Here is a 12,398-nt window from a genome sequence, read left to right on the forward strand (position 1 = left end):
TCACAGTGACCGAAATACAACAATATACATTCAAACGTACAGTTATGCAAACAACCAGTCAATTAAAGGCATGCTATGAACAAGAAAATAACAAGGAAATGAGTTGTCATACCAGTTGAAGACGATCTTCAAACTTCGGAACTCAATGCAGCGGAACCCTCCACCCGATCAACCAACGCCCAATAGCAACGTCGACTGCAGCAGCACGAACAACCGCACGAACGCGAACGCTGCGAAGAAGACACCATCAGAAAAGAGTTGCAGGTATTCTCGAAGGGAGAACTCAAAGCGTGGTCTTTGGTGAACTTGGTAGAGGAAGGAGGAAGACCAGATTGTGTAGGCAATAAGCAAGTGGGGGGGAAAAATGCGCTATCGTATAGCAAAATGCTTATCGTTTAGGAGAAGCTACACGATCGTGTAGGTTTCACTGAACGATCGTTTTGGAAATGGTATACGATCGTTTAGCAAACTCGGCACACACTATGATCGTTTAGGGAAGCTATCCGATAGTATAGGAACTAGTGTGCGATCGTTTAGGCGCGAAGTGGATGATCATTTAGACGGAGAGTGACTATTCTATTGGCTCTCGAAATGCTTAAGCGATCAATTACTTTTTTCATCAACACGATCTCTTTTTCTTTTTGGACGGGCGATTGAACGAACGATTCAAAATGAAACAATTTCATTTTTATTTCATCGGTTACAATAACTGACGCATTCCCACTAACCCACGTCCAAACGTGATAAATTGGCTTAATTATCATATAATTAATCAATTAATTTATAATAAATATAATCATATTATATTTTTATCCTATAGTTTGATATCATATATCTACTATAGTATTTTCTCCTCTACTTGATATAAATCATATTTATATCTAATTTCCTCCAAAATAATGTATCTTATACATTTAGCCAATTATATCATATATAATCGAACTTCCTCTTATCAATTTGAACATTTCAAATTAACTCAAACACTGGTTCTCGACTTTATTTACGAGAATAGCTAATGGACCTGTGGCTCGAAGCTCCAACGGTCCGTGAATAGCTGACTAAACTCTTTAGCCACGAGATCCACCATCCGTTAACTGTCAGGCATTCCACTAAAGACCAACAACTGAACTCTTCTTACTACAGATATATTTCTGTGTCCATCGGATATAACCAATGATGAGTACGATGACCCTTCACAGATGCTAGTAGGTACAACTGGGTCAAATTACCATTCTCCCCCTACAGTTACATCTTACTCCTTAAGTACCACTGATTCCTCTAATGAACAATACAACATAGTCCAACTATGTGTGAACACTTCTCGGGCCAAGAGAAGGTGTGTGGCGCAACATTGTTCGAGCCCCAAAATCAGCCCTTAAGGGAGTTATCTATCTATTTACCCCTACCTCGGGGAAGGAATGAATTCCATCTTGTGTAGCTGAGTTCCCAGCTCCCAAATCAGACGAATCCCCAAAATGGTAGGTCTGAATCGGTGACCTGGCTACTCGCACCTATACAAATTAAAACACCGCCCTCAATGGCAGGAGTTCCCAATTCACTCAGGATTAAGGTCATGTTACCTATGGTCATCTTAGTGAAGTGAAGTCTTTGTCATGAATGGTGTTATATAACAAGACGTTAACACTTCATGGTCAGGTCTTATACAAACTCTTTGTATAGAACGCCCCCGCTCGCATATCCCCAACACGAATGATCAGGATCAGACCATCTATGCAAGTCACAACACTTGTAACCATTCCACAAAGCGGGCCGCATCCATAGCGTTACTAGGATAAAGTTTCCCTCTTATATCCATATACTACAGACCATTTTGGTTATCACTTAAGACATGATCCACTTGTACGTCACCACATACATGCTTGAGTCACATATAGATAAGCAGGGATTTTATGTTTATTGGTTTGTGGTAAAGCAAATAAAACAAGCAACTGAGCAAAAATACAAGATGTGAAGTAAATATCATATATTAACAACACAAGCGTTCGTACAAACTGTTTACAAACTACAGGATACGAGACTTTAGGGCATCAACCCCAACAAGTAGAAGTCTACAAGTGCTAAAGTATGCCATCATGCACGAGTCAATTTTGATTGAGGATTAAAGAACCTCCCTAAGATCCGATGAAGCCATGAAGAGTTGCAACAATAAGTTGGAACTTAATTTATTATGACTGACCATGACCAAATCTAAATTATGGTGTCATACGGTTGAAAAAAGTACAATCTATTGAAAAATAGGGAAGAAGAAAAAAGACAAGATTTAACATGGAAAACCCTAGACTAGAAAGAAAAAACAACAATAGAGAAATTTTAGTAATTTTGTACACTTTACATATTAGGTTTTATGTCTTAAAACTCGTGGTTTGTAAACAATGGAACTTATTCTGAAAAAAATTCAATAAGGCGTTATTATTACTTATGAGAAATCCAATAAACCTAAAAGTCCCTTAACTATTGGATGAGTACTTGAACTTTATGTGGAGACATAAATGTGGATCAGGTTCGAGTAAATAGTCAAAATGATATATAGTATACGAATAAGGTTAGGTACCTTATTTTGATAACACTATTGGATGCGATCTGCTCTGTAGTTGTTACAAGGAGTTGTAAAGTGCAACAAACGAAGTGATCCTAATTCGTTCATGTTGGGACATGAGGAGTTCACTATTGGATGGTCTGCTCTGTACTGTTTAAGACTGACTATTTCAAAGCGATGACCTAGGTTACTTGACCCTAATCTTGAGCTAACTATGAACTCCTGTTTATTTGGAATTATCTTTAGATTTACATAGGTGAGGGTTGGCTCAACAACACCAACTCAATAAACCTCCCATTTCAGGGGTAAGAATGGATAGATAGCTAGGGATATAGGGTGCAAGATGGAATTCACTCCTACCCACTTTTAGGGATAGTAAAGAGGTTGTTCCCTTAAGTGCTGATTCTAGGTCTTGAACAAGTGGCCCCACCCTCTCATTGGCTCGAGAGAGACTCATTTTTGTTGATTGGATCACAAAACAATTGTTCATTAGGGGATCAGTGGAGATTTAAGGAACAAGAGATAATTTCGGGTGTAAATCAGAGATTTGACCCAGCCATTATTACGAACAACTTGTGAAGGGTTGACTTACTAATCATTGTTATATCGAGTGGACATAATAGATAACAGTGAGGGGAGTTCAACTATGGGCTTTAGTGGAGTGACACATTAGTTAACGAATAGGGGTTAGATCAGTTTAATGAGTTTATCCAATTAATCTCAGAGCGTTGGAGCCCATGATCTATAGGTCCACGAGGTCCCCTTATTAGCTCGGAAATGGATTAGCTCTAGAGTAGTGTGATAAGTTAATTTGAAACGTTCAAATTAGAATAAAATGGAATTGGATAATATATATTTAAATATGATTTAAATATGTGAAGATGAATTTGTGTAAAACTTAATTTAATATTGGATATTAAATTAATTAGAATTATTTAAATTGTTTAAATAATTATTTATTAATTTTATTAGAAAATCAATTTATGAAATTAATTTTTAAAATTAATAAATTTTGATTTTAGAAATAAATTATGATTTTAAAATCAAAATATATATTTTAGAAATAGAAATTACACAAAAATTGGTTTTTTCAACTTCATCTTTAAGTTCCTCACAAAGAACCCATTTCTTCAACCTTCAATTACTCCAAGCATGAGCTGTGAATGAGCTATAGGCTTACCAGACAATGTCGAGAACAAAGGGTCTAGACTCAGAAGTAAATGTTACTACTTTCGAGAAAAGAGGAATGTCCTTCAGCCTTATGTTGCCTCCTCTTCGAAGAGTAAGAGTATTATTGGGAAGAAGGGCAAAAGGAAAGGGATGAAGAAACTTGCTGGAAAGAAAGGTAAGGATATCGCTGCAGAAAAGAAAAATGTTTCCACTACAACGAAGAAGGGTACTGGAAGAGAAACTGCCCTCAATATCTTACCGAGAAGAGAGCAGAGAAAGGTAAACAGGCTAACTAGTCTTTGAGACCGTTTGATCAACTCATCCAGTGGGAGAAGTTGTTGCTTGTTTTTACATTTTTGTGATAAATGAAGTGTTCATTTTCAAAAATTATGTTTGTTCTAGCAACTTCTATTAAGAGATCAAAATGTTAAAAGCCGTTTGTAAATATTCAGATATTTAAATGGCTAGATCAAAGTATAGAAAGTTTAAAAGATTTCTAGATCTGACTGTTAACAAATTGTTGTTGAGACAGGCCAGATGTATCTTACTCAAAGAGTTGAGAGTACCTCAATATAGTGGGAGGAAAGTGTACTTCCTGACCATTATTGAGAATGACAGGCAATCCCCATATAGTATATTCAAAAGTCTATTGTATACTAACATGTTGACAATGATTCTCTCGGCTAAAGTGTTTGAGAATCACCTAGTAGGACTAGGAACACCAAATTAATAATCTAGGGCAATTGGGAGAAATATTGGGTATGGGATGCCCTAGTTTATTGTATTTCTCTGTAAAACTCAGGAACTCGGTCTTATATATCGGATATATAAGTTACCACTGAAGTTTTAGTCCAAGTGGGAGTTCGTTGGGCTTTATGTCCTAAAACTCGTGGTTTGTAAACAATGGAACTTATTCTAAAAAAATTCAATAAGGCGTTATTATTGCTTATGAGAAATCCAATAAACCTAAAAGTCCTTTGACTATTGGATGAGTACTTAAACTTTATGTGGAGACATAAAGGTAGATCAAATTCGAGTAAATAGTCAAAATGACCTATAGTATATGAATAAGATTGGGTACCTTATTTTGGTAACACTATTGATGCGGCCTACTCTGTAGTTGTTACAAAGAGTTGTAAAGTGCTACAAACGAAGTGATCCTAATTTGTTCATGTTGGGACATGAGAAGTGGAGGTGTCCTTGTGCAAAAGGGTCTGTACAAGATTGGACCACGAAATTAGTCACTCTTACTTTATAACGTTGTTTACTGTTTATAACTGATTATTTCAAAGCGATAACCTAGGTAACTTGACCTTAATCCTGAGCTAACTATGAACTTCTGTTTATTTGGAACTATCCTTAAATTTGCATAGGTGAGGGTTAGCTCAAGAGCGTCGGCTCAATAAACCTCCCATTTCAGGAGTAAGACCGGATAGATAGCTGAGGATATAGGGTGCAAGATGGAATTCACTCCTACCCGCTTTTAGGGATAGTAGAGAGGTTGTTCCCTTAAGTGCTGATTATGGGTCTTGAACAAGAGGCCCCGCCTTCTCATTGGCTCGAGAGGGACTCGGTTTTGTTGATTGGATCACAAAATAATTGTTCATTAGGGGATCAGTGGGGAATTAAGGAACAAGAGGTAATTTTGGGGGTAAAACAGAGATTTGACCCAGTCGTTATTATGAATAACCTGTGAAGGGTTGACTTATTAATCATGGTTATATCAAATAGACATAATATATTTACAGTAAGAGAAGTTCAACTACGGGTTTTAATGGAGTGGCCCATTAGTTAACGATGGGGGTTAGATCCGTCTAATGAGTTTAGCTGATTAATCTCGAATCGTTGGAGCCCATGATCTATAGGTCCACGAGGTCCCCCTACGAGCTTGAAAATGGATTAGCTCTAGAGTAGTGTGATAAGTTAATTTGAAACGTTTAAATTAGAATAAAATAGAATTGGAGAATATATATTTAAATATGATTTAAATATATGAAGATGAATTTGTATAAAAATTAATTTAATATTAGATATTAAATTAATTAGAATTATTTAAATTGTTTAAATAATTATTTATTAATTTTATTAGAAAATTAATTTATGAAATTAATTTGTAAAATTAATAATTTTTTATTTTAGAAATCAATTATGATTTTTAAATCGAAATTACACAAAAAATGGTTTTTTCAACTTCATCTTCAAGTTGCTCACAAAAAACCCATTATCTTCAACCTTCAATTACTCCAAGCATGAGTTGCATTCTATACAGCAAATCTCTTTTCATGATAGTCTGCAATATATTGAAGAGATTGGGGTGAAGTTGAGGGGATTGCAACCGATTGAATTTTTCTAAAAATTCGGGTAGAAGAAGGTGTTCTTCATTTTGGGTTGCTGCAGTGAGCATTTTCCAAGTTCCAGAAGAAGGTGTTCTTCATTTTGGGTTGCTGCAGTGAGCATTTTCCAAGTTCCCTTTTATTCTAGCTTATTTTGAGTCCCACAACTCAATCTATAGTACCAAAAGAATAGTAGGAAAGATCTTGTGGTGGTCTGCACAAAGATTTGAAGGATTTAGAAGCTGAAAATCAAGATTTCAACGGTTCTTCAAAGGTATGTCATGAAACCCATTAAATTATGTTTGAGCATGTTTTCTTTTCTGCCAAAATTAATCAATTAGAGTGCTTATCGATCCTCGTCGCTTCCGCTACGTGCTGGTACCTCTCCAACATTACGAAAAACCTATGCTCAAATATAAATAGCCCCAAGACTGAAACCCTAAAACAGTAGACACCATGTAAAAAGACAAAAGAGCCCTTAGGGCAAAAACAACATTTTTCAACACTCCACCTCAAGCTGGGGCGTAGATATCAATAAAACCCAACTTGCTAACACAAGTGTCAAAATTCTATCTTGGTAATCTTTTGGTGAGAACATCAGCAATCTGTTGACTTGAAGGAATATAAGGAATACAGATACTACCACTGTCCAGTTTCTCTTTGATGAAGTGCCTGTCAATCTCCACATGTTTGGTTCTGTCTTGTTGTACAGGATTATTGGCGATATTGATAGCAGCCTTATTATCACAGTAAAGTTTCATGGGACCATGACTATCTTGATGAAGATCAGACATAACCTTTTTCAACCATATTTCTTCATATATTCCCAGGCTCATAGCCTTGTATTCTGCTTCAGCGCTACTTCTAGCAACGATGCCTTGTTTCTTACTTCGCCAAGTAACCAGATTTCCCCATACAAAGGTACATTACCCCGAAGTGGGCTTTATATCTATGACAGAACCTGCCCAATCTGAGTCAGTGTAGGCCTCAATGGACCTTTTGTCATGCTTCCTGAACACCAAGCCCTTTCTAGGAGTAGCCTCAGAATCTGGGTAACAACCTCCATGTGTCTTACATAAGAAGCCTACATAAACTGACTGCATATGATATATCAGGTCTGGTATGAGAAAGGAAAATCAATTTCCCCACGAGTCGTTAATACATTTCCTTGTTTACAGGAATTGTTGGGGTTTGTGCCCTAAAGTCTCATGTCCTGTAGTTTGTAAACAATTTTGTACGAACACTTGTGACGTATAATATATATGATATTTACTTCACTTCTTGACTTTGCACATTTAGATGTTTTTATTTTACCACAAACCAATAAACTTAATATCCTTAGTTGTCTTTATGTAACTTAAGCATGTATATAGTGACATACAAGTGGATCATGTCTTAAGTGACAGCCAAAATGGTCTGTAGTACATGGATATATGAGGGAAACCTTTTCTTGGTAACGCTACGAACGCGACTCGTTTTTTAGAATAGTTACAAGTGTTGTGACTTGTCACAGATGGTCTAATCTTGATCATTCGTGTAGAGGACATGTGAGTGGAGGCGTCCTATACAAAGAGTTTGTATAAGACCTGACCACGAAGTGTTAACGTCTCGTCATATAACTCTGTTCATGACAGAGACTTCACTTCACTAAAATGACCATAGGTAACATGACCTAAATCCTGAGTGAGTTAGGAACTCCTACCATTAAGGGCGGTCCTTTGATTTACATGGGTGCGAGTGGCTAGAGCGCCGACTCAAACCTACCACTTTGGGGATTCGTCTTATTTGGGAGCTGGGAACTAAACTTCACAATATGGAGTTCACTCTTTCCCTGAAGTAGAGGGTTGATCCCGGGGCTTGAACGATGTGACGCCACACAACTTCTCATGGCCCGAGAGGTGTTCATACATAGTAGGACTATGTAGTATTGTTCATTAGAGGGATCAGTGGTACTCAAGGAGTAAGATGTAACTACAGGGGCAAAACGATAAATTGGCCCAGTTGTGCTTACGAGCAACTGTGAAGGGTCATCGTACTGATGATTGATTATATCCAATGGACACAGAAATATATTAAGTATAAATTCTATAATATTGCAGTCGCATGTGTCCAGCGCATTAGAGCAGTTGATCTTTATATTTTTGTGCAGAATAATGCGTTAATGCAATTCAAAGAATGCGATCATAGGAATACATTGGTCGAGCGCAACTTCACCACAAGACTTTGCGTAGATTGTGCTCGCAAATATTCACCCAAGAAGAATCACCGCAACATGGTGGGCGCATCCGGATGAAAGAACAATTAAGATCGATGGGACAGAAAGCTAATGGCAGTCGGATCCAAATTAAGTTGACAGCCGATAGCGGTCACAAAGTACATCCAGCTTTATCGGTGACAATTATTCTATGCATCAATCAGGAATTAAAGCTGTCCCATCTGTACAACCAGAAGAGAGAAGTCGTCTTTCACCTTTGATGCCCTATAAATACCAAGTGCATTCTTCAGAGAAAGGGTTAAATAGTCGATTACCTCATCACCAATACAAGTTCATACCTCTGTTATAGTTTCCTTTTCCATTTTACGGCGGAGTAAAAGAAGAGTGGTGACGCCGGAGATCGTCCAATGCAGCTCGAGAGAGAACCTTGGGGCGTAAGTGCAGAGAGCGGGTCGACTCTCGCGAAAGCGAGAATATCTTTAGAGCACGAGTAGAAACAGCGTAACGCCTGGCAACAAGAAATTGTTCCATGCTCTTTAATATACTTGCATTGTTATTTTGTACTTCATCTTATATCTATTCAATGGAAGTTCTATTTCTACATCTACTCACTCTCTTAATACGCATGAGTAGCTAAACTAGTTGAATGGGTTAAGAAGAACTAAGCTAACATGATCTAGGAAGTTTATTGCTTGCGATTGTCTTGTTTTATGTTGTGCAAAATATCCCTTTAGAGTTACTCGAGAGGGAATCTAAATAAAGAACCTAATGTTTCGAGAGAGCTAGGTTAGAATCTAGACTCGAAAGAGCAAGATTAGGCTTGCATAAACAAGAGATGAGGACTTAGAGATAAGCTCTGTTTGTCAACTTGCATCGAATGCATTCGAGGAATAGGAATGATATTATGTGGTCGCATATTTGTGTGAATGTCATGTTGTCATCGCATAAATAGAAATAGAGGTTTATGTGTAAACCCTGTAGACATATCGCATATTTATCGCATGCGTTCTAGCCTTAGAAGCGGTGGCATTCATGCCGAGAAGTGGTTTACTATTGTGTGCATGTTGTATGACCACAAGGCATGAACGCATCCTAGGGAGTGTTAGCCAAAACCCTTCTCAACCCGTTCATCGCATATTCATCGTATTTCCCGTTTACCAACTCTTTTTGAACTCTGTCGTATTTGTTATTATTTTCATTAACGCAACAACAACCCCACTTATTTATTCAACTGATTACCGCAAGTTTTCATAAAAATCTCCAACGCAACTATTTTCACAATTCCTTGTGTTCGACCCTGGACTTACCAGGAAACTCAGAGGAATTGACACTTGGATTTCTCTGGGGAAACTTGAGTGCACAACGCAATCCATCAACGCATATCATCCATATTTCCACCTAATAAAACAATGCATCAAGTTTTTGGCGCCGTTGTCGGGGACTTCGGCAAAATAGTTGTTAACGGTAATTTTTATGATTTCTTTGCAGAACTCTCAATCTCTTGCAAACTATGACCCGAAGATTGAGAGAACATTTCGAAGGAGACTAAGAGACCGCCAATAGCAACCACAATCCGATAAAGAAATGATGGCAGAGCAGCCTAGAAATGAAGCACCAAACAATAACAATGTCATGGCAAATCCGATTCTGTTGGCAAACAATCGCAATAGGCCCATTAGGGACTATGCATCGCCAAACCTCTATGATTTCTCCCCGAGAATCATGAGGCCTGCCTTAGACCGAAGTAAATTTGAAATGAAACCGGTGATGCTACAGATGATCCAGGTTGCAGGTTAATTCGGAGGAAGGCGTGGCGAGGATCCGCACGCCCATCTCTGAAGTTTTATTGAAATCTGCAATACTTTTGTGTTTCTGAACATCTCTGCTGAAGAAGTTCGACTAAAGTTGTTCCCATTTTCTCTCTGTGATCAGGTTAGGAAATGAGCTTATTCGTTCGAACCAGGAGAGATCACTCCTTGGGAGCAGGTGGTGGAGAAACTTAACAGACAAAAGCTATAGTTTAATATAATTCATGCCATGAAATTTCCTGATGAGAAAGACCTGCAAGATTCTGATGATGACTTGAATTTGATTCAAGAAGAAAAGTCTGATGAAGAGTGTGAAGAAGAGGATGCCAACACATCCGTAGTTGTCTGCAATGCGATCGTAGCAAAAAAAAACCAAGAAGAAGGATTGATCGCAACGCAATAAGTAGAGCCGAAAGAAGAAAGAAAAATAATGCAACCTTCTCTCATGGAACCACCAACCCTTGAACTAAAAACCCTACCAACACATTTGAAATACGCATTTCTCGGGCAGAATGAGAAGCTGCCAGTGATAATTTCCTCCACACTTAACACAGATCAAGAGAATGCGTTGATGAGCATTCTCAAGAAGCATGTGCGAGCAATCGACTGGACACTCGCTGATGTTAGAGGAATTAGCCTCGCGTATTGCATGCACCACATTCTTCTTGAGGACGACCACAAAGTAACCATTTAAAATCAACGCAGACTTAACCCTACGATGAAGAAGGTCGTCAAAAAAGAAATTATCAAGTGGCTGGATGCAGGCATTATCTGTCCCATTGTAGATAGCACGTGGGTCATCCCCGTGCAATGTGTGCCGAAGAAGGGAGGAATGACGGTAGTCCCAAATGAGAACAATGAATTAATACCACAAAGGACCATTACTGGATGGCGCATCTGCATGGACTACCACAAATTGAATGCGGCCACAAAGAAAAATCACTTCCCTTTGCCATTTATCGATCAAATGCTGGACAGATTAGCAGCGAACGATTTTTATTGCTTCTTGGATGAATATGTCGGGTATAATCAGATCATGATAGCTCCTGAAGACCAAGACAAGACCACATTCACCTGCTCATATGGGACATTTGCTTTTCGTCGCATGCCTTTGGCCTCTGCAATGCACCAAACACGTTCCAGAGGGCATGATGGCGATCTTTTCATATTATCTCAAGGACACAGTAGAAATATTTATGGATGATTTCTCTGTTTATGGGAACACTTGCCGTATTTTAAATTTGGGGTGGGGTATTTGTTTCCGACCTTGCTATAAATAAAAAAATAAAATTGAATAATAACTCCACTGTCAGGAATTAAAGCTGTCCCATCTGTACAACCAGGAGAGAGAAGCCGCCTTTCACTTTTGTTGCCCTATGAATGCCAAGTGCATTCTTCAGAGAAGGGGTTAAGCAGTCGATTACCTCATCACCATTACAAGTTTATACCTTTGTTCATAGTTTTCTTTTCCATTTTACGGTGGAGTAAGAGAAGAGTGGTGACGCTGGAGATCGTTTAAGGCAGCTCGAGAGAGAAGACTAGAGGGAGAGTGACCAAAGATTAAGACTCAAGGATTCTGACGCAAATAATGGTGCTATTGTCTCATTGAAAAATCAAATGACTGCAATGATGAATTTGATTCAAGGAATGACGATCAGCAGTCCAACATCGCAAGGAGGGAAAATCAACGCAATAAGTCAAAACACCACAAGGTGTGCGACTTGCAGTGATGGTCATGCGATGGAAGATTACCCGCAAAATCCCCAATCTGTATATTTTGTAAAGAATAATCTCTTTTCAAACACTTACAACACCGGGTGGAAAAACCACCCAAATTTTGCTTAGAAGAATCAACAACAAAATTTTCAATCGGTGGCGCAAAAAGAAGGGCCACCAGGATTCTTTCAACGCAACAACGATCAATAGAGCAACCAAGCAAGTAGCTTATAATGACCATTGCAATCTTCTTCTCTAGAAAGCCTATTGAAGCAATATATCAAGAAAAAAAAGACAGTGCTTTAAAGTCAGGCTACGTCCATCTGCAACCTCGAATTGCAAATAGGCTAGATTGTGAGTGAGCTGAAAAGTAGACCGTAAGGGGCATTGCCAAGTGCAACCAAGCTTCCACGCAACCCAAGGGGATCAGGTAAGGAGAAATGTCATGTTGTGACATTGTGCAGTGGAAAGAATGTAGAGGGAGAAAAGAAGGATCAGAGTGGAACAACTTCCATCGCAACTGAACCCGAACGCAAGAAGGAGAAAGAGAGAATGAAACAGTGGAACCTGAGGCTGCGTCGACCTCAAAGTCAAATGAA

This window comes from Benincasa hispida, chromosome 5 (genome assembly GCF_027475165.1).
Source record: "Benincasa hispida cultivar pf3 chromosome 5, pf3_genome.v1.1, whole genome shotgun sequence".
Lineage (NCBI taxonomy): Eukaryota > Viridiplantae > Streptophyta > Magnoliopsida > Cucurbitales > Cucurbitaceae > Benincasa > Benincasa hispida.